The sequence below is a fragment of the Ranitomeya variabilis genome, chromosome 4 (genome assembly GCF_051348905.1).
Source record: "Ranitomeya variabilis isolate aRanVar5 chromosome 4, aRanVar5.hap1, whole genome shotgun sequence".
Taxonomy (NCBI): Eukaryota; Metazoa; Chordata; class Amphibia; order Anura; family Dendrobatidae; genus Ranitomeya; species Ranitomeya variabilis.
In genome coordinates, this window is record NC_135235.1 from 197,495,238 (window position 1) to 197,520,082 (window position 24,845).

A 24,845-nucleotide genomic window follows, 5' to 3' on the forward strand; every position below is an offset into this window, starting at 1 on the left:
GACATTTTAACACGTTACAAGTACGTAAAAGGAGAGATGTTTGTTATCAATGTCCTTCAAAAATAACTGATAGCCTGCTCCATCAATTACTTATATCACAGCAATGTCTCATGCTATAAAAGAAATGTGGATGTATTCATACGAAGATAGATAATAGACAGACAGATAGATAGATAGATAGATAGATAGATAGATAGATAGATAGATAGATAGATAATAGACAGACAGATAATAGACAGACAGATAGATAGATAATAGACAGTTAATAGACAGACAGATAATAGACAGACAGATAGATAGATAATAGACAGATAATAGACAGATAAATAATAGACAGACAGATAGATAATAGACAGACAGATAACAGACAGATAATTGACAGACAGACAGATAGATAGATAGATAGATAGATAGATAGATAGATAGATGATAGACAGACAGATAATAGACAGACAGATAGATAGATAATAGACAGATAATAGACAGACAGATAATAGACAGACAGATAGATAGATAATAGACAGATAATAGACAGACAGATAAATAATAGACAGACAGATAGATAATAGACAGACAGACAGACAGACAGACAGACAGACAGATAGATAGATAGATAGATAGATAGATAGATAGATATGAGATTCTACATTATTGGCATTGCTTGTAGAGGAGGATATTGTGCCTGAGCTACATGACCAGTATTATATCATTGTCCATCATACTTTATCTGCTGTTATCTATCCACCAGTTCTAGCTCTGCCACATTGGACTCATGCACACAGGGTACACTATGACATGTCTGTTGGCCAGTGGCATAACTAACATCTGATGGGCCCCAGTGCAAAATGTGATCCTGGACCCCACTTTCATTTGGTCAGATGTAATTGCTAGTGATGAGCGAGTATACGGTGTCTCCGAGTATTTGGGCGTGCTCGGTAATTTAGTTTTTGTCGCCTCAGCGACTGCTAGACAGCCTGAATACATGTGGAATGCCTGTGTATTAGGGAATTCCCACATGTATTCAGCCCGTCTACAAGTCGCAAATCATTCAGCTGAGATGACGAAAACTAAATCTCCGAGCACGCCAAAATACTCGGAGATCACCCGAGCGTGCTCGGGGAGACCCGAACAACAATGCTCCTCGTCCATCACTAGTATTCGCCCTTATAGCATTCTAAATCCTATAAAAAATATGAGTTGCCCAACCCCCTGCCCCCATAATCTAATATTGTCACCCATCCTGAGCTCTTTCCTAGTTTAACGTCCCCCTTCCTTTAATATTGTCCCCCATCCTGTGCCTCATGCAGTAATAATGTCCCCCATCCAGGTCCTTTTGAAGTAATAATGTCCCCCATCCTGGTGTAATATCCCCATCCTAGGCCCCTCCAGTAATATATGTTCACCATCCTGGACGCTTGCAGTGATAATGGTCCACATTCTGGTCCCCTACCAGTAATAATATCCACCATCCTAGTGTAATGTCCCCATTCCGATCCCTTCCAGTAATGTATGTCTCAGATCCTGGGCCCATCCTGTAATAATGCTCCCTGTTCTTCTAACACATTTAAAAAACAACAATTCTTCTTACCTTTCCAGGCTCCCATGACGTGAGATGTCCTCTTCTCTAGCTGGCACAGAGCCGGCAGTTGAATTTGGCGTGCTTGCTATGGTCGATGCATGACATCACTGCAATGCACTGCCTGTGACTGGCACAACGACATCAGCTGCCGGCCTCTGGTTCACCAGCAGAGCGTATTGCGGTGCAGGGACCCAGAGGATCTCTGCACTGCAATACATTTCATCTATGTGCATAATTGGGCACACATCCAGTTGAAATAGGCGTTAGCGTCAGTGAGTCCAGTGTTGGTTGCACCCTCTGCGTCCATGATTGTTATACTCCTGCAGTTGACTAAAGATATCGCAAATAATAGCCTACATACATTACATACATTTGTGACATTGTAAAATAAGGGCATAATTTCTTGGGTTGCATAACTACAGTGTTGTAAATTTTTTGGCCCAAGTCTACATCTACCCAGAGCATTTTTTCTGACTTCAGTATAAATCCATTCCCCATTCTTGATAAGAGTCCATATTATGTGTAGAGCTTAGTAGATTCATCCCATAATAATCTAGATCCAAGCAGAAGTGATCTGACGTCAGAGGAAGGTAACCATGGTCTAAGGACGGCAGATGATAGGAAGCAATCTATTGTTTGTCAGCCATCTCCAAGGCAATCCCAAGGAATTCAATTTCGCCCGCAGCTGCCGTTCTCAAGCATTGGGTCTACCAGAGGGAATATATTAGGTAATTCTAGATAATGGAATTTCCTATAATATTAGCACGTGTACTTCCCCATCAGAAGTGCTCCCGAAGCGTGGCTCGCGTTATATTACATAATGTAGTAGACTGCCGATACAGGGGGAATTACCCGTATGGGAATATGAATACAGCAAAAAATAAAATCACAGAAAAGACGGCTGCAAAAATAAAATGTCATTTAAAATCTAGATGGGATCTTCATCAAATGTGCAAAAAAAAAGATAGAAATGTGTTTGTCATATTAACAAGGTACGTGCTAACTGTACAAGACATTACTGGGACGGAGAGGATGTTTCTTCTGCTTGTCTTGTGCCGTTACACCAAACAATTAGATTTTTGGTCCGGTGTCCAGTCCCATCATCTGAGTCAGCTCATGTTTACCTCTGTCACTGGTATCTTCGGCACAACATATTGAGCATCTCTTGGGCTTAATAGGCACTGTCAATTTATGAAGCGAGTTGCATGCAACGTTATGACGTTGTGCAGTGGCGTAACTGCCGTCCAATGGGCCCCGATGCAAAATATGGACCTGGGCCCTCCTCGCATATTGGTCAGATGCATGGACCCTCGTAGCGTTCTAAATCCTATAATGACATATGTGTTGTCATACTCTCCCAACTTGTAATAATGTCCACCATCCTATTCTAATGTCCCCCATACAGTGCCACTTCCTGGTATATGTGTCCCCCACCCTGGTATGTATGTCCCTCATACTGGGCCCATCCTGATAGATATATATCCTCATCCTGATTTATGTGTCCCTCATCCTGGGCCCATCCTGGCGTATATGTCTCCCATCCTAGTATATATGTCCCCCATTCTGCCACTGTTCTTCAATGCATTAAAAAAATAAGCAATTATACTCACCTTCCCCCACTCCCATGATTGTCGGCATCCTCTTCTGTAGCTAGCACAGAGGCCAGCTGCTGAATTCAGCATGCAAGCGACGGGCAGCGCATGACGTCACTGCCATACGCCACCAGCACTTTATTGTGGTGCAGGGACCCGGTGGGTCTCTGCAACGCAATGCATTTCAGCTTAATGTGTAACCTCGGATGCACTTCCAGCTAAAACATGTGCTGGCGTTGACAGGTTGCATGGGCCGCGATCATTACACTTTTGTCGTTTTACTAAAAAGCACAAAATATCGTACCAAAGATGCCGGGTACAGAAGTGAACACTGACTGACATGGATGACCAGACTGGATGCTTGATCAAATTGAATTCTATATATAGAGCTAGCTTTTTTAAATTTTACAAGAGAATTAGGAGTGTAGCACATGAGGCCCCTTTCACAAGCAACGTCCCCCTTCCACACCCTCATTCCCAACTGCTGAACACTGGGGCTCAGCCTGATGATTAAGTATCCTGGGACCAACAGGAAGCACTGCACTCCAGGAGGTTGCATAACACTTGTGAGTGTGACGCTAGTCACTTCCTCACGGCCAAGCCATGAGCCAGGATAGTCAAGGAGTCCAAGGTCAGAAGCCAGGAGTAAAAGTCATAAACAGAAGAGACTACAGCATGGTCAGTTAACATTCTGAGGTCGGAATACCAGGAGGATAGTGAATCATAGTAGAAGGGGTTAAACAGATGGATAGATGGATAGTCAGAACAAGGTCCAGGGTCAGGCAATGAAAGATCAACATACAGAACTCAAAGCATATAGGAAACAAACCACACTTAGCGGAATGTACGTCTGGCAGAGGTCTGGGGGAATCACCAGGCATAATGAACACTTGGAGACAGCCAGTACCTCCCAGTCTCAGATTAGATAGTCGAGCTGTAAATCCACACACTGACAGCTCAACATGCCCCTGTACCAGATTGGACTGCTGAGCTGTCAGTAACTGTTTCCCAGACACACTGAGGGATGGAACCGTGACACTGAGATTTACCAACAAATCTGGGAAGACTCTCTTTTTCTTGGGAACCTTCGAGAAGGTTCCAGAAGAATTGGTAAGCATCAAGATGGCATTCAATACAAAACACTTATGATATATTTAGGTAGGGACTACTAGGGGATGGATGCTGCGTGCCACCGTAGAGGATATCAACAAATCACTTTGCTTTGATCAGGATAGTTAGATGCGGGGTGAGAGAACCAGACTGAATCTTTGCATGTGGTGCTAGAGCCGCTGCATCCATCTTTCCCTCATTTTAGCACCAAATAAAGTAGTTACTGCTCTCTGTGGCTCAGACTGGCCCACAGGAGAAACGGTGAATTCACTGGTAGGCCCCTTTGCAGGAGTAATCCTTTTACCCCCTAAATGAGCAGTAGCTGGCCCAATACATTTGATTCACTATATACTGAGAAAAGCAACACCATTCAATAAATTACCCAGTGAATTATCATATAGAAACAGAGGCAAAATTATGAAAGAGGATAATGTAATATTTTCATGAAGCTGAACAGTGGGCTCCCAGAGTCAGTTATTGGTGTTCCCAGGCCACCCCAAGTAAACTATAAAATGAAGAATATTTCTATTCTTGAGAATGCAGATTTTTAATAAATTGTAAATTGAAAAGTTTTAGCAAGAAATTTTACCCATTTGAAAAGTAGTGACATCTGTGTGAAGATAATGGCTGTGGATTAATAAAAGAAAGTTAGGCCAATAATGGTCTAATAAATGTAATAAATCTAAAACCATAAATAAAACCTAAGACTGAATTGTAGATTTTGGAGCCAAGACATTCCAAAATTCACCAAAAATGTCTTAATAGATTTCGCACCATTCAATATATATTTTACTTTTGAACCAAGCAAATGGCAAATCTTTCTGTTGACCGTTACGTAGAAAGAAGACATCAGATCTGTGGAGCTGGATGTGAGACTGTAAAAGGTTACATCTCTCTCCCATCGAATGAGCATGTCCTCCGTATTTTACACTCTACTCATCCATGGGTGTCGGAGCCCCCACCCCACCATTTTCTCCCTGGAAGCGGAAGATGACAGAAGAATTTTGAACACAGGAAAATGACCGTACACATGTCACCTACAGTCAACAATAGCCAGTTGAATAAGCCGTTAAAATGTCATTTCTAATTCAAACACAGCGGTTTTCCGCCTCAGGACGTATCTCTGATTAGAGCGACTGCCATTTATGCGAATCCTGATGTTCCGTACAAATCATGTTTTATAACTGTACTTTAATTCCCTTTAAGCTCTTTTTTTTTTTAGCTATTTATAGGAACAGGGGAAAGTAAATGCACCCATCGCCCATATACGTTGGAGGCGTTGATCTGGGTCGGTGCACAATGATATGAATAATGACGATATAAAAGAAAACAAATCCTAGACATTGTAAGTAAGCGGCATGAACATGATAATATTATATGTGTCTCAATATTAAACAGTTGCATAAACAATAATATTGAAACAAGTCATCCCTTTTAAACAAACTTTGTCCCCTCCAATCCATCCTGAATGCGGCAGCCAGGGTTGTATTTCTGTCCAGCGGTTTCACCGATGCCTCCACCTTGTGCCAGTCATTACACTGGTTGCCAGTCCGCTATAGAGTACAATACAAACATATCTCTCTCACCCACAACGCTCTCCACAGTTTTGCACCACTTTACATGTCCTCCCTCATCTCTGTCTATCATCATACCCATGTTCCCCGTTCTGTAACTGATCTAAGACTAAAATCCTCCATAATCCAAACCTCCCATTTCTGTCTCCAAGGCTTCTTTTGGGCTGCCCCAGTTTTCTGGAATGCACTACCCCGGACAATCCAACTAGTATCTGATCCTGTGAGCAGAACTCTCACTCCTCCTGTAACTGGTGAACATGTGTTACTCTGTAATGTACTTATTATCTGTACATGTTCTCACTTAATTGTAAAGTGCTACGGAATATGTTGATGCTATAGATATAAAATTATTATTATTGTCATAAAAACATATCAATACTGAGGGAGTAAAAAATAGATGTCAGTCAAAGAATTATTGAGCTTCTAATGCTTTTATTGCACTGACAAGTCTTATTCATATGTGGGTTTAGGAAGGAGGTATTAAAAGGAACCTGTTATTAGCTTCATGCTGCCCAAACCACGGGCAGGAATATTCAGAGCTTGTCTGCATGATTTCATCTCTGAAGTGGTTAAGACGTAGTTTATTGATCTGTCTGGAGTCCTTAGGAAGAGAGCAGACTAGTCAAAGTTTGTCCCTCCCATCGTATCATGTGATTGACAGGTCTCTCCCATGTGTCTACATTGGGAGAGACCTGTCAATCAACTAGAGCACAGCAGGAAGATGCCGGCCACGGGCCCGGAGCCAGTATCTTTACAATATAATTCTCAGAAACGCTGGAACGTTTAAAAAACAAAGACACATACTGCTACTCATAAGAAGCAATGAGTCTTCACTGTGACCTTTAGAAGAGCCATGGGATAAGTCCTTAATATGAGATCGGTGGGGATTCAACACCCTGAACCCCACCAATCAGCTGAAATCTGCCCCCACAGTGATAGGATATAAGCAATGTATGGAGCAGAACATAGTCGCCAAATAATGTACTTTATTTCCCACTGGAATGTTAGATAAGTGAATTCACCCATCAGTAGCCACTAAATAATGGACTCGGACGCCGTGTTCTGCCCCGGATATCGCTGCTGAATATAACCCGAAACAGGGATAAAGTGCCGTACTCGCCAGCTGTATACAGAATTTGTGTTCCACCACATACACCGGTGCCTATATTCACCCTCCAACACTGTAATTGTAATGGGCAGGGCTCGACTTGGACTGAAATTCAGCACTGGCATCTGCCCATCCTGCTCTCCCCACACACCCACTTCCCCAGATGAGGGGGGCTTTATTACAAATATGATCCTGCCTAATGGATGAAGTCATGATTACTGGAATACCAATAGTATAAAAAGTAAAAAAGAACACCACCATGAAATGACTCCATAGTGCCCCCATACTAAGCATGACTGTACAAGACCAATATTACCATCGATACTGCAATATAATACCGTCAGGCCATTACCAAATATTACCAGCGAGTACATTGGTGATATAATAGCATACTGATCGTTAACCAAAACTATTGTATTAAGATTGATATTACCACCATACAGTGAATATATAATGGGGGATATCAGTGACACCCTGGTGGCTTTCTCGTTGATTGTAGTCATCCCAGACCGCCATGACCACTTCTTCCATCCATTATTGTCCATCCACTAGACAAACCATATAGTGCTATAACCAGTGCCCTAGACAGTGATTATGCCCTGTATTATAATAGTACCCTCCTTTTTTACGCCCCGCACATTAACAAGGCCCCCTCTGTGCCCCTACCTAGTAATAAGGCCCTCTTTGTACCTCCTCGTAGTAATACCGTCCAGTGCACCTCCATATAATAAATTTATTAATCTCTCCTGAGCCTCCCTATAAAATAATTCCCCCCCCCGTAATAATGACAATAATATAGTTTGAAAGCGTCACATACTGTAACTGTGGAGGGGCGAGTGATAGTTGGACAGCCTCCCCAAGGCTAAGCTCATTTATATATAAATACCTCTTGGTACCAGACAAAATAAATGCTCTCTATTACATTAAGTGGCTTTATAGCTGGCTTACGGTATTTTTCGCACACGTGATTGCAGATCTCTAGGGTGACACAATCCACGGCTATGTTAACAGGTTTAAACTTAACGTTCGGGCATTAACTGTAATGATCTGATGAGCTAAATGAATCCCACAACGGAGAACAGAGATATTTGGGTTTATATCATTTTAGCGCCAAGTGTTTGAATAAACATCTATATCTACAGCTATGTGCGCGAGTAGTTGCCCCCTTCCAAATTCTAGACTGACAGGGGCCATCAGTTAGCCCATAGGTTTTCTAATATACAGATGATTTCTGGTGCCAAGCAGACCCCTTTGTGTTCTTATGTTACTATATATCTTAAAGATGTTTAAGATGCCCCCACCCCCACATGTACTGGTTGCCAGTACCCAAAAAAACACGATGTACCGATACTCACCTCGTCCTGTCCTTCCAATGTGCTTCTCCACTCTTTGCAAAGTGTGGACTGAGCCAACACATGGCAGATACAATCTAATGACATCACAAAATGACCAGGCTGAATGGTGGAGGAAGGAGCCAACGGCTCTCTGTTCCATCATCATTGTATTAAAATGAATCTGCATTCTGAGGATGTAGGTAACATTGAAATCGAGACGACAAGTGGTGGATGGCTGTGTGATGTGGTGTGCCACTGTTTCCAGCCCTGTGGCTCTTCCGATCAGCAGGATGGACAGAAACATCCGATGGGTCAGATTGTGTATATTGCTCTTCAAAATTACGATGCTAAATTCCTTCGATTCCTTGTTGTTCCATGATAGGTTTTACTTTATCCCCCATTACCATATCTCCAAAATATCTTGATTATGGGGTCCAGAGTAATTAACCTTATCCACCAGTAACCTACTGTATCTCCAAAATATATTGGGGATGGGGATCCTGGGCAATTACCTTATACCCAGAACCCTATCTCCAAAATATATTGGGAATGGGGATCCTGGGCAATTATCTTATCCCCCAGAACCCTATCTCCAAAATATATTGGGGATGGGGATCCTGGGCAATTACCTTATCTCCCAGAACCCTATCTCAAATATATTGCGGATGGGGATCCTGGGCAATTACAATATCCCCCAGTAACCTACCTCCAAAATGTATTAGTGATGGGTATCCTGGGCAATTACCTTATTCCCCAGTACCCTATCTCCAAAATATATTGGTGATGGGGGTCCTGGGCAATTACCTTAAGCCCCAGTACCCTATCTCCAAAATATATTGGTGATGGGGGTCCTGGGCAATTACCTTATTCCCCAATACCCTATCTCCATATATTGGTGATGGGGGTCCTGGGCAATTACCTTATCTCCCAGAACCCTATCTCAAATATATTGCGGATGGGGATCCTGGGCAATTACAATATCCCCCAGTAACCTACCTCCAAAATGTATTAGTGATGGGTATCCTGGGCAATTACCTTATTCCCCAGTACCCTATCTCCAAAATATATTGGTGATGGGGGTCCTGGGCAATTACCTTAAGCCCCAGTACCCTATCTCCATATATTGGTCATGGGGGTCCTGGGCAATTACCTTAACCCCCAGTACCCTATGTCCAAAATATATTGGTGATGGGGGTCCTGGGCAATTACCTTATCCCCCAGTATCCTAGCTCCAAAACATATTGGTAATGGGAGTCCTGGGCAATTACCTTTTCCCCCAGAACCCCATCTGCAAAATATATTGGGTACCGGGATCCTGGGCAATTACCTTATTCCCAGAACCCTATCTCCAAAATATATTGGGGATGGGGATCCTGGAAAATTACCTTATCCCCCAGAACCCTATCTAAAATATATTGGGGATAGAGATCCTGGGCAATTACCTTATCCCCCAGAACCCTATATCCAAAATGTATTAGTGATGGGTATCCTGGATAATTATCTTATCCCCCAGAACCCCATCTCCAATATATATTGGGGATGGGGATCCTGGGCAATTACCTTATTCTCCAGTACCCTATCTCCAAAATATCTTGGTGATGGGGGACCTGGGTACTTATCTTAACCCCCAGTACCCTATCTCAAAATATATTGGTGATGGGGGTCCTGGGCAATTACCTTACCCCCCAGTATCCTATCTCCAAAACATATTGGTGATGGGGGTCCTGGGCAATTACCTTAACCCCCAGTATCCTATCTCCAAAATATATTGGGGACCGGGATCCTGGGCAATTACCTTATTCCCCAGTACCCTATCTCCAAAATATCTTGGTGATGGGGGTCCTGGGTACTTATCTTAACCCCCAGTACCCTATCTCAAAATATATTGGTGATGGGGGTCCTGGGCAATTACTTTATCCCCCAGTATCCTATCTCCAAAACATATTGGTGATGGGGGTCCTGGGTACTTATCTTAACCCCCAGTACCCTATCTCAAAATATATTGGTGATGGGGGTCCTGGTTAATTACCTTATTCTCCAGTACCCTATCTCCAAAATATATTGGTGATGGGGGTCCTGGACAATTACCTTATTCTCCAGTACCCTATCTCCAAAATATGTTGGTGATGGGGGTCCTGGGTACTTATCTTAACCCCCAGTACCTTATCTCAAAATACATTGGTGATGGGGGTCCTGGGCAATTACCTTAACCCCCAGTATCCTATCTCCAAAATATATTGGGGACCTGGATCCTGGGCAATTACCTTAGTCCCTAGTACCCTATCTCCAAAATATATTGGTGATGGGGGTCCTGGGCAATTACCTTAACCCTCAGTATCCTATCTACAAAATATATTGGGGACCGGGATCCTGGGCAATTACCTTATTCCCCAGTACCCTATCTCCAAAATATATTGGTGATGGGGGTCCTGGGTACTTATCTTAACCCCCAGTACCCTATCTAAAATATATTGGTGATGGGGGTCCTGGGCAATTACCTTAACCCCCAGTACCCTATCTCCAAAATATATTGGTGATGGGGATCCTGGGCAATTACCTTATCCCCCAGTATCCTATCTCCAAAACATATTGGTAATGGGAGTCCTGGGCAATTACCTTATCCCCCAGAACCCCATCCCCAAAATATATTGGGTACCGGGATCCTGGGCAATTACCTTATTCCCAGAACCCTATCTCCAAAATATATTGGGGATGGGGAACCTGGGAAATTACCTTATCCCCCAGAACCCTATCTCAAATATATTGGGGATGGAGATCCTGGGCAATTACCTTATCCCCCAGAACCCTATATCCAAAATGTATTAGTGATGGGTATCCTGGATAATTACCTTATTCTCCAGTACCCTATCTCCAAAATATCTTGGTGATGGGGGTCCTGGGTACTTACCTTAACCCCCAGTACCCTATCTCCAAAATATATTGGGGACTGGGATCCTGGGCAATTACCTTATTCCCCAGTACCCTATCTCAAAATATATTGGTGATGGGGGTCCTGGGCAATTACCTTAGTCCCTAGTACCCTATCTCCAAAATATATTGGTGATGGGGGTCCTGGGCAATTACCTTAACCCTCAGTATCCTATCTACAAAATATATTGGGGACCGGGATCCTGGGCAATTACCTTATTCCCCAGTACCCTATCTCCAAAATATATTGGTGATGGGGGTCCTGGGTACTTATCTTAACCCCCAGTACCCTATCTAAAATATATTGGTGATGGGGGTCCTGGGCAATTACCTTAACCCCCAGTACCCTATCTCCAAAATATATTGGTGATGGGGATCCTGGGCAATTACCTTATCCCCCAGTATCCTATCTCCAAAACATATTGGTAATGGGAGTCCTGGGCAATTACCTTATCCCCCAGAACCCCATCCCCAAAATATATTGGGTACCGGGATCCTGGGCAATTACCTTATTCCCAGAACCCTATCTCCAAAATATATTGGGGATGGGGAACCTGGGAAATTACCTTATCCCCCAGAACCCTATCTCAAATATATTGGGGATGGAGATCCTGGGCAATTACCTTATCCCCCAGAACCCTATATCCAAAATGTATTAGTGATGGGTATCCTGGATAATTACCTTATTCTCCAGTACCCTATCTCCAAAATATCTTGGTGATGGGGGTCCTGGGTACTTACCTTAACCCCCAGTACCCTATCTCCAAAATATATTGGGGACTGGGATCCTGGGCAATTACCTTATTCCCCAGTACCCTATCTCAAAATATATTGGTGATGGGGGTCCTGGGCAATTACCTTATTCCCCAGTACCCTATCTCAAAATATATTGATGATGGGGGTCCTGGGCAATTACCTTAACCCCCAGTACCCTATCTCCAAAATGTATTAGTGAGGGGTATCCTGGGCAATTACCTTATCCCCCAGTACCCTATCTCCAAAATATATTGGTGATGGGGTCTTCTTGGGCAATCCCACTCCTTCTCTGGTAATGTTAGGACAGAGGTAGACTATCCAGCACAAGGGTGAATGGCTCGTATGTTTTCTAACATTATAGTGAAGCCATACCATGCTGCCTGTGTGAGATCCTTATAAACAATACCTAATTTTCAGATTTTGGAATCTGAGAACGCACAATAGAAAAGAAGGCATTTTCTCAGTGGCAGGATGTCTGTGTGGGTGGCTTGATGTGACAGCATGTGCCATAGTAACAAATACATTTTGCTCACAAGGAACCGTTGGTCTTTCCTTTGCTGCCAGGTTTCGGCAGCTCTTTTGTGCCTCGGTGCCCTTTCTATACTTTTCTCCCATAATTGCCTTCCATTTACAAGTATTCAAAGTATTCATCTACTCAACTGTTGCATTTAACACAAACTGCTTGCAATCACCTGTTAAAATCCTGGCAGTCATAATTGTGATGGATATAAAAGAAGCTTCTTTTGTCTCTATTTTGTTTTCTTTACACCAATTTTCCTCTATTACTGAGGGCCAGTAACAATAATTTTACATTTTGGAAAAGAACTCACTCCTGCACCCACATAACATGCTGCATACATAATGCTATCGATGGTACGTACAGCACATGAGAATCGATTTGATGTAAATCAAATTTGGGTCAAATTTTTAGTCTCTTCAGAGGGGATGAGGACACAGCATAACATATTGGAAATAGTGATCCTCAAAGTCAATATTGACCCTTTAACGAGCCTTACCACATGACCTAGGATAAAAAGCCAAATCAGACACTCTGTTTGCAGACACTGTGTTTCGGGGTGTTTGGCCCTCATCAGTGCATAGTGGGAGAGCTGGTTTGACTGGGTGAGAGGCCTCAGACGGGGATCTAAGGGCTAATGTCTCTCCTTATGGAGAGCACCAAGTTGATGTAAGGAGACTTATAGGCCATGCAATGCTTCTCTGGGAATTTAAATATGCAAATAGTCTGTTCAGAGAGGCAGAAGACTGGAAATCTAGTGCCAGTTATTAGAAGAAGCAATCCTAAAAGTCACTATCGAACCTTTAACAAGTCCTGCCACATGACTTAGAATAAGAAGCCAAACTAGACTATCTATTTGGAAACACATGTTTCAGGGTGTTTGCCCCTCATCAGTGAAAAGCAGGAGATCTCGTTTGGATGATGGATGTCTAAGGAATAATCATTCTCCTTGTGGAGAGCACTAAGTCGATGTAAGGAGATGTAAAGGCCTTGCAATGTGCAAATAGCCTAGGACAGGAACTCTAGTGCCAGTTATTGTAAGTAACAATTATAAAAGTCAATATCGAGCCTTTAACAAGCCTTGCCACATGACTTAAAATAAGAAACCAAACTAGCCACTCCATTTGCAGACACATATTTCAGTGTGTTCGCCCCTTATGCCAACATGGCATTCTCAACAAGGAGAAACATTATCCCTTAGGATTCTTTCTTATTGCCCACATTCTTTGGTCCTGTCTGGGCTTATGTCAAAACCCCAAGAAAACGGGATTCAGGCGTAAGCACCGATGGGGCCATTGTGCCAACAGAGTCAACGTGTGCTCTGACGTGCATAATTTTTTGGATGTATAGATCTACTGGAGGCGGACACCCAGATGCAGTCTACTTTGAGTGTCCACCTCCACTAGGCGTAGACACCAAAAATGATGCATGACATAGGGCACATTGGCTCTGTTGGCATCATTATAGTCTATCGCCTTGATGGTGCCCGAATCCCGTTTTGTGGAGGGTTCAAAAGCAAGCCCTGATGGGACCAACGAATGTGGGCAAAAACCTTTTGTACATTTTTAGGAATTTTCTGAACCTGCCAAATGAAATAAAGTGGTCTTTGCCATTTTGCACATTGCAGAAGATTGTATTAGACAAAAAAGGATGATAAGGGCTCCAGCATGGCCTGGTCGGCTTCCCCATAATTTCTTGCAAGTATCATCTTGCATAGTATAGTAAAGTCAAACAGAACGGACTATCGTAGCCTGCATAAAAGCTGAAGCAGGAAATGGAGCAGCCAGTTTGGAGTCAATTAAGCCATAGCGATAAGGAGGAAAAACAATAAAACACTGAATAAACTGTACAGATAGTGTTTGACAGCACAGCAATGAAGAATATTAGTGTGTGAAGAAAAGAGAATAATCCAGATTTATTCGATAAGGAGAAAGAAACAGAGAAGTAACCGTGTTATATTCTATTTACGACTAATCAATTTACCGTAGAATTAAATTTTATTTGAAGATTTGTAAAGTTGGCAAATTCGAATTTCAAAAGTATTTTTCCTTCTCTATTGTGCCTTGACCAGAATATTTAGTTATACTGTTTGCAAATATAATGCTTTTGGTGATTATTTTTCTTCTTATCCTGGTGATTAAGGCTTTAATTGAATTTGATTTGATTATTTATTTATTCATTTTATTTATTAGTGTAGTTGGATGTTGTTTGTCTACAATTGTGATTTAGGTAACAATCAGACCACATTTTAGTGAGAAACAATACAGGGTTCACTTATTTTTTTCCTCGCAGCTGCCCATAAGAATTGTATAACCTGCACCATTAGATAGGCGTTTGCGGAATATCTAGAATAAACGTCAATTAAATTTCTAAATAAATATCCCTAATCCGGTCCGCCAGAGATGAACAGAAGATATTTATTCTCTTGGGGGAAATTTTCCTACAGTAGCACCTGTGCCGATGAGATGCCTATCAAATGTGATTAAATATTTTCTGCTTGTGTAATGAGCCAATATTTATTTTAATTTGTTATATTACTATTTGACTATCATGATGAGAAATGTAGATTTAGCATATGAATATGTAATACTACCGGCAGAGACTTGCCATTATTTTGTGTTAAACACCTTGTTAAAAATGAGTAATGAAGTAATGAAAGAACATTTTGACCAGTTTATAATTAAAACATCCTCCGCGCGACGAATGCACCTTGATTGCGAGACAAATGGGTTTAATTCCCCGGTATTGGAAGTGAAATGCTAAAATATAAGAATTGCTGGATTTTATTTTAGAGCGTTTATCCCACTAAGGTGATGTTCACTTTTGCAGTCGGAGTCCTTGTCACAAATTCCGTCATGTTTGACATTACGACCGACTTGATAGACCCCCATAATAAGTTGGGTACCTTTACTAGGCTCAATAACTATCTACCCAACTCCAGCTAGCCGGCAGTGCACACTAACTATGATCAATGTGTAATTAAAGGGCCGGGCCATGAAACCAGGGACTGTGACCCACTATGTGTCTTAGAGCTGCAGCCCACCAGGAATCTGCCCGACGGGGCAGATTGTCAGTCCGGGCCTGCCAGCTACTTCCAAATACAATGGTTGTGCTGCAGAATGAGATATTAACAGCTGTGCCTCCCTATTCCACTCCCAAATCTACTTATCTACTGCTGCCCCATATTGTTATGAGGAGGGCAAAGACATGGCAGTAGAGAAATATTAAGATTTGAGAGTCCTCAGTGGTTGATACCTTTTAATGGCTAAGTGAAAAGATGGTAACAAATTGCAAGCTCTTGAAACTACTCAGGTCTCTTCATCAGGCATAGAATAGCAAAAAACCTGAAGAGTGTGACAAAGGTTTTGTGCATAGTAAGTATTGTAGTATTGTGTTATTGTACGCCTGATGAAGAGACCTGAGTAGTCTTGAAAGCTGCAATTTATTGCCATCTTTTAAACTAGCCTTTATAAAGGTATTAACCACTGAGGACTCTTAAATCTTAATATTCTGAGATACTATGAAGACATAAGTGTTTGTCCCCTCATGTGATAATTTCCCCATCCTGTAATAATGTCCTCCATTCTGGGCCCCTTCCAGTGATAATGTCCCCCATCCTGTGCCTTTTCCTGTAATAATCTCCCCAATCTTGGACCCCTTTGAGTAATATCCTCCATCCTGGGCCCCTTCCTGTAATAATGTCCCATATTCTGGGCCCCTTCCAGTAATAATGTCTCCAAACGTGGACCCTTTCTCTCTTCCTCACATAATGTCCCTCATCATGGGCCCCTTCCTGGTATAATGTCCCCCATCATGAGATCCTTCCTGGTATAATGTCCACCATCCTGAGTTCATTCCTGGTATAATGTTCCCCATCCTGAGTTTCTTCTTGGTATAATATTCCCCATCCTGAGTGTTTTCTTGGTATAACGTCGTCCATCCTGAGTTCCTTTCTGGTATAATATCCACCATCCTTAGTTCATTCCCGGTATAATGTTCCCCATCCTGAGTTCATTCCTGGTATAATGTTCCCCATCCTGAGTTTCTTCTTGGTATTATGTTCCCCATCCTGAGTGTTTTCTTGGTATAACGTCCTCCATCCTGAGTTCCTTCCTGGTATAATATCCACCATCCTTAGTTCATTCCTGGTATAACGTTCCCCATCCTGAGTTTCTTCCTGGTATAATGTTCCCCATCCTGAGTGTTTTCTTGGTATAACGTCCTCCATCCTGAGTTCCTTCTTGGTATAATATCCACCATCCTTAGTTCATTCCCGGTATAATGATGCCCATCCTGAGTGTCTTCCTGGTATAATGTCCCCCATCCTCAGTGTTTTCTTGGTATAACGTCCTCCATCCTGAGTTCTTTCCTGGTATAATGTCCACCATCCTGAGTTCATTCCTGGTATAATGTTCCCCATCCTGAGTGTCTTCCTGGTATAATGTCCTCCATCCTGAGTTCATTCCTGGTATAATGTTCCCCATCCTGAGTGTCTTCCTGGTATAATGTCCTCCATCCTGAGTTCATTCCTGGTATAATGTCCCCCATCCCAAGTTTCTTCCTGGGATAATGTCCCCCATCCTGAGTTCCTTCCTGGTATAATGTCCCCCATCCCAAGTTTCTTCCTGGTATAATGTCCACCATCCTGAGTTCCTTCCTGGTATAATGTCCCCCATCGTGGACCCTTTCTCCCTTCCTCGCATAATGTCCCCGATCCTGAATTCCTTCCTGGCATAATGTCCCCCATCCCGAGTTTCATCCTGGGATAATGTCCTCCATCCTAAGTTCCTTCCTGGTATAATGTCCCCCATCCTGAGACTTATCCCGTAATAATGTCCTCTGTCCTATTGCTCTTTTCCAACACATTTAAAAAAATAAACAATTCTTTCTTTCTTCTGCTCCCAGGACATGCGACACCCTCCTCTCTAACCATCATAGAGGCCTGCAGCTGACGTATCTTCCATGCGCCACCCATGATGGGCAAAATCAGCTTCAGACCTCTGACTGGCCAGCCGCGTGTATTGCAGTGCAGGGATCCAGCGGTTCTCTGCGCCACAATACATTTCAACTGAAAGTGCATCCTTTCATGAACATCCAGCCAAAATAGACATTGCCATCGGTAGGTCCCCTCCTGCACCCTTGGAGACCAGGATTGTTACGCCGCTGGGTGTCCCCTACTTGGACAACTCCTTCTTAAACGAAACAATGTCCTATTGAAAAAAAAAACAGTTTATATACATTTCCTAAATCAGTGGTGTTCCAACGATGTTGGTGCTGCATCTGCTGCCACTGGTCAGACATTGTTATGTTTTATGTCACGTGAGTTCTGCAACCAATCAAGCAGTGAGCTGCGTCGCTCAAACCTACCCTAGACATCTGAGTCTCGTCCAAGGGAAGTGTAAGGTAAGTGAAGTTGATATTTAACAGTCACTGATTGGCTGCAGTGGTCATGTGAAATATGTGGGGATGTAGCACAGCTCTATAGGTTGTATAGTGGCCATTAGGGGTATTGCCAGCTTTCTTCCATACAAGGACTCGGTACCTACAAGGATCCAGAAGCTCAGAAAATTCTGAATTAAAAAACACAGAGACCTTACTTGGCCCAACGCACAATTTGTTCAAGACCCAAACTTATCAGGTGCTATGTATAATATTAGTGCCTTCTCCTAGTTCTGTATCAGGGGCATAATTATAGTAGGTGCAGGGGGAACAAAAAAGGCCCTTTGGTTCATATGAGAAGACCAATACTATTACAGTCCAAAGGCAGTTGAGGACCTTTTTGGAGATGTTGCATTGAGGCCCCACGAGGTTAAAGTTACGCCACTGCTCTGTACCCATTGGATTAGTTGACTTTATGGACGATTGAGTGGAATTTATCACAGATATATCCTATACATCTTAAAGGCTGCCTACTGCTTAGTCTCGAGGACCTTTGCTCTACGCACTATTTTTGCAAACTGCTCTTCCATACTGATAACTAAGTCACTCTGCGGTTAGTACGCACCAAACTTATAGATGTCACACTTACGTGTATCCATTATTGGCTAGGAGATATTCAGTTACTATGGACAATGTCATTTCTGTCCTAGATAATATGTAAAATAAACTTGATGACCCATACGTGCTATGGAGTTTTTCTTTGCATGGTGAGGTACTAGGTTACGCTAAGATGATTTACATCGGAGGAATCTGGAGACGTTGCAATGTGGTGCTTTATAGTGAGTCCTTACTATATGTTCATTCATGTGAGTCTGCGATATATACATTAAAGAACCACATTTCCACATTTTACATTTTAAAAGTTGCAAAAAGGAAAATGGCCGATGCAATTGTTTGGGTACCCTGTATGGTTAGTACCTAGTAGCACCCTCTTTTGCAAGTATCACAGCTTGTAAACGCTTTTTATAGCCAGACAAGAGTCTTTCAATTCTTGTTTGAGGGATTTTTATCCATTCCTCCATGGAAAATTCTTCCCATTCTGTGAGATTCCTGGGTCGTTTTGCATCCTCTGCTATTTTGAGGTCTAGCCACAGATTTTCAATGATGTTCAGTTCAGGGGACTGTGAGGGCCATTGTAAAGCCTTCAGCTTGCGCCTTTTGAAATAATCTATTGTGGATTTTGACATGTGTTTAGGATCATTATGCATTTGTAGAAGCCATCCTCTTTTCATCTTCAGCCTTTTTACAGAAGGTGTTATGTTTGCATCAAGAATTTGTTGAAATTTCATTGAATCCATTATTCCATGTACCCGTGAAATGTTCCCCGTACCATTGGCTGCAACATAACCCCAACACATGATTGATCCACCCTAATACTTAATTGTTACCAACATGTTCTTTTCCTGAAATTCTGTGCCCTTTTTTCTCAACACAAACCTTTGATTATTGTGACCAAAGATTTCTATATTAACCTTATCGGTCCACAGGACTTGTTTCCAAAATGCATCAGGCTTGTTTAGATGTTATTTTGCATACTTCTGAATCTGAATTTTATGGTGAGGATACAGGAGAGGTTTCCTTCTGATGACTCTTCCATGAATGTCATGTTTGTGCAGGTGTCTCTGAACAGTAGAACAATGTACCACAACTCCAGAGTGTGCCAAATCTTTACCTGCTCCCTCACTATAGATAATGTGCAACACCAAAGCAATAATACTAATGGAAATAAATGCACATAAATTACAGGATGAGGCACAGGTCTATGAACATGTTCACACAGTCACTAAGGAAAGATGGAGGAAAACGAGCAGAACCAAAAAACATACGGAATACTTGGAAACCTCTCAGTCCCAAAACGAAGGAGAAAAGAAAGGGTGCTTTGGTTGAAGACACATAAACAGATCCAGTGCAGGGTGAAGAAACTTTGGTCACATGACCATGATGTCACCAATGGTCCTTTTCCATTTCTAAATTTGGGAACTGCACTGATAATGCATCAATGCCCTGATAATGGCTGGGGGCCCTTTTGTGGATAGAGCCCTGGACAATTAACCAGTCTGACCATCTCCTTGCTCATAACATTATGATGGGTAGCGGCCAACAATGTTCTTGCACCTCAGTTGGCTTGCTGAACAATAAACGATATAGTTATAACCAATGCAATACAGTATGGACCAAAATCCAGAAAAAATATATAAGCATGGGAATATTAAAATATAGCTTTATTACTAGGAATGGCAATGATTACAAAATCAAAAAATTATATGTGTATAAAAACATACAAATTTTGCGCAACAATAGGATTATAAAATAGTATATAATTCCCAGCAGAATCCCCACCACAATACCAGGATTTTCTAGTTTATGCTGTACGTGAAAAAAACTGTACTAAAATAATATAAAATAACTGTACTAAAAAAAAATTAAAAAGGGGGGGAGGTGTTGCATATAAAGAACAAATAGTGCAAAAATATATGTAAAAAGCAAATAATTTAGTGCACAAATATACCCATATCACAAAATAAAGTGACCAAGTGCACAATATCAGATAATATCTGATTTTAATATATAACACTCAAAATATAAAGTGCAAAAGTGCAGGAACCTACCAAGAGGTTATTAGATAGTGTGTCAGCACATGCTGAAAACATATAACTAAGTGTGAGATAGTACAGCAAAAATACGTTACATATACCTGGGGGGGCTGAATCCTGTGCCTGCGTACACCCGACGCGCGTTTCGGAAAGTATTTATCCTTCGTCAGGGGGTGGCCATATCTAAAATACAACATTACTGAAAACTCTAAAATTGATAAAATTGCACCAACCACTTTATTATTTTTTAACAATTTACAGATGATTCAGAAAGTCAATTCCGGTAGAAGACTCCCTCTAGAATGAGTGGTCTACCAGTCATCCGTAATTGTAGACTGCAATTCCATTTTCTGACATGCATTACTGAGGGTCATGGCTTTATCCTGTCAGGTGCCTCATTTATTATCATTTATTTAATAAAATGATTGACTCGATGCCCCTGGTCCCGGAGCAGAAGATTATTCTATCATGTTGATTTTCGACTTAAAGCCACGTAGGTTATAGCTCCTCATTTAGCGCTAAGCAGATGTGACCTAGTGTTTTGTTGACATGTTTGCTCCTAGAATTCTGGTTGCAGACAGATGTATACCTAAGGGATGATAAATGTTCAGAAATAGAAGAGCAGAACAGTCACAGATTTCTGGATACAAATAGCTACACTTATACGTAACAGACTGTAGAAGAAACCATCAAGAAAAGAGTGAGTAATAGCTTCTCTCCTATTACATAATTACGATTACTTTAGCTTTTCCTCGCTAATCCATGTGTATCCCAATTAATAATCCAGTGACTTGTGGTTATGAACAACCAGTAAAATGTACCTGTTCACATTGGTCTGATTTTATTTCTGGACCAGTAGTCAAATCTAATGAGCCATGCAAAATGGCTAAGGAAATTAATCGAAGGAGGCACCCATCTAGAGACAACTGTTTCGGACCACCTGCCCCTCATCAGTGCAGAGTTTGACAGAGATACCATTGACATACCGTAAGGAGACCAGATGGGTATAAAAACTTATTAACAATGCTCCAGGGAATAAACATGTATACTAGCAACAACAAAAAAAGAAGATACAATATGGATATGCAATAGAATACTATCACTAGAAAGCATTTGTACACATGACAGCTTTTTCAGGAGGGCGAAACCTCAGGCCTTTTCAGGAGGAGAACGCTTTTGCATTTTTTTGATGGTCTATTTAGCTTTTTTTTTTTGTTTAATCAGCATATTTAATTGGCGACAGTTTTTTGAGCAGTTGCCCAGTGTTTTTTTGACAACTTTTTTTTTGACAGATGCTTTTCTGCATTCTTTTAACAATAAAGCAGGCATTTTTTTAAAGCAAAATCCAATTTTAACAGACTGTCACATAGGAGAAGAAAACGTTAAAGAAAACCGAATGACAATCGGACCACACTCTGATCAAACTCTGATCAAAATAATCAGTACGAGATAAACGGACATCTGATGGATAAAGCTACGTATATACAAGACGTTTTTCGACCGGATGGTTAAATGTGCATCCTGGAAATTCAGAAACTTTTACAGCACTGTTTTGCAATGTGATTTTTGGTAGCACTCATTTTATAGGTGAAACAAATGTATTTCAGATATTTTAACCATTAAAAAAACTCAGGGTCAAAAACGAGTTAAAAGATCAGGAGTTGGTTGCACAATGTGTTTGTAGAAACATTTCAGACGTTCTATTTGTAAAAAATGGCACTTGTATAGGTAGCACGTGGCCTCTGAAAGGGGAACGCACCTTTACATTTTCAGGCGCCATCATAAAGTTTTATATAGACAAAGTATTGTTCATATCTTTTGGTTTTTTGCACCAGTTTCGGCCTGCTCAGACCACCATATGTGTTCAGCGAAAAAGTGGCATACTTACATGTGTACCATTGATGCATGAAATAAAAATGAAAACGACGGTTACTCTTTACCATCGAGTATTATGTTGCTAATATATTCACATTATGTATTTTATTGTTAATTATGCAAATTCATAAACAAGTCTTGCAGCTAAAATGAGTCACATGCTGATTAGGTTCCAATCCAGAGCTACAGTCCCCTCCAGCTCGTGCTTTCTTCCCTCTGGAGTCCGTAATGATGACTATGAATCAGGCATTTGACATTTACGACGCTCCTCTCCTTGTTTCTGCTGAAGCCTCCTTCCTGTTTGATTTCATACAGTCATATATTTTACTCCATAGATCCAAGCTGATGTATAACACGGAGTCAATGTGTCCGAAGCCGAAGAGAGAATTGCAGAATTTCAAAATGATTAAAAAAAATATATATATAATATCATATGATCACTGCCCCCTTGGAAAGACCATAAGACCTGGCACTAAATAAAAAGGCCCATATCTCTGGATCAGTATGGTGGATATTTAAAGGGAATCTGTCACTAAGATTTTGCTACTTCATCTGAGAGCAGCATGTTTCCAGTGCTATATCACTTACTGTGCTGCTTGCAGCAATTTTGATAAAATCACAGTTTTCTCTGCTGCAGATCCAGCAGTTTTCTGAATGTTGAGCTCTGTATAACCCCACCCATTTTTCTGTGTACACTGTGCATAGGCAGAAAGCTGGTCAGTGGTGGGGGCAGGGAAACATAAAGCAGGAGGACTATGTAGCATGAGACACCTAGTCCTGTACTGATAATCTTCTGCTAATAAAACACTTATTTTATTGAAACAACAACAAAGCCTAGTAAGTGACACATCACTGTAATCAGCCTGCCTGCCCCTACATCATGCTGCTCTCAGATTATAGATCAAAAACCTGCTGTCAGATTCCCTTTAAAAAGCAAAATAGGAGGATTGGGAATAAAATAAAAGCAAAAAATAGCAACAGATTTAAAGTTTGTGGGAGTGGTGACGTCTGGAGAGTGAGTGATTTATTTGGCTAAGTGTAGTTTGGAGTTTGATACCTTTGACGTGAGCTGGGCACCTTTAGATTATTAAGGTCTTTGGTTTCCCTGTTGGTGGTTGCTGTATAGTACATAGTTAGCATGTAAAAGGGCTGAAACTTAGTTTGTGACCATCTTAGGCTACGTTCACATTTGCGGTCGGCGCCGCAGCGTCGCCGCATGCGTCATGCGCCCCTATATTTAACATGGGGGCGCATGGACATGCGTCGCACTTGCGTTTTGCGCCGCATGCGTCCCTGCGGCGCCCGCGTCCGGGCGCAGAGGACGCAGCAAGTTGCATTTTTGCTGCGTCCAAAATCAATGGAAAAAAGGACGCATGCGGCGCAAAACGCAGCGTTGTGCATGCGTTTTGCTGCGTTTTTGTTTGCGTTGTGCGTTGCGGCGCCGACGCTCCGGCGCACAACGCAAATGTGAACGTAGCCTTACAAAAATTGAGAACCTTCAGGCTATGTGCACACGTTCAGGATTTCTTGCAGTAATTTTCTGAGCAAAACTGGACATTTTCTGCAAGAAATCCGCATGCGTTTTTTGCACGTTTTTTTACTGTGTTTTTGGTGCGTTTTTGTTTTTTTCCGGAGGTTCTCAATGCAATAATATAGTGGGAAATCCGCAAAAAATCTGCAAAATTCATGAACATGCTGTGTTTTTTACAGCGATGCGTTTTTTCCGCGGAAAAAAAACGCATCATGTGCACAAAAATTGCGGAATGCATTCTAAATGATGGGATGCATAATGTATGCGGTTTTTTGCGTTTTTATAGCGTTTTTATAAAACGAAAAAACCGCGAAAAAAAACGCGAAAAATCTGCAACGTGTGCACACAGCTTCACTGTTATACTCTGGACTGACGTACTTTTTGCGTTTGCCATAGGTTTCTTTGTTTCAGTGGAGATACCACTTGGGTACCTTCTGAGAGGTGCTGAAATTCAACATGCCCAATTCTTGGTTCATTGTTCATCTTTGAGGAAGAGTTGGGAGACCACCATACACATATGATAGTCAGCAGATCATGGATTGCCCACCTTACATCTAGTTGGTGTGAAGGTATTGATGACCTCCAGGCCCTGTCTCTACCTGGTGTACAGCTAGACGATCCACTGTCGTTCCAGCACCGCTGCTCTGATGGTCTCCATTAGTCTCCACTTACTGAAGTGATCACGTGCCATACATGATTCCGTTGACTTCTGCAACCTTCAGCGGCTCTGAGTGGAACGTTCCATCTACAATGGCTGTGCCTATGAAGCCACTGATTGTGTGCCTCGCTGGTGACATGACCTCAATGCCAGATACTGGGAGCGGCAGGAGAGACTCACTGATGGAACAGGGGACGGTGAGTATAGAGCGGTTTGGATTTTTATACCAAACTGTGGACAAAGATTTTGT

The 24,845-nt window shown here is 41.8% G+C and overlaps 1 protein-coding gene across 4 annotated transcripts in view; it reads left to right on the forward strand.

Annotated features, from left to right (window-relative positions):
- Window positions 1-24,845, forward strand: part of LOC143770190 (synaptotagmin-1-like) — a 261,510-nt gene that overhangs the window by 137,816 nt on the left and 98,849 nt on the right. The window contains exon 1 of one of the 4 annotated variants that reach the window (XM_077259565.1): window positions 21,210-21,231. The exons of the other annotated variants lie outside the window; for them this stretch is intronic. The gene's annotated coding sequence lies outside the window, so the exon portion shown is untranslated. Of the gene's footprint in view, window positions 1-21,209; window positions 21,232-24,845 lie in introns of those variants that run through there. 4 annotated transcript variants of the gene reach the window in all.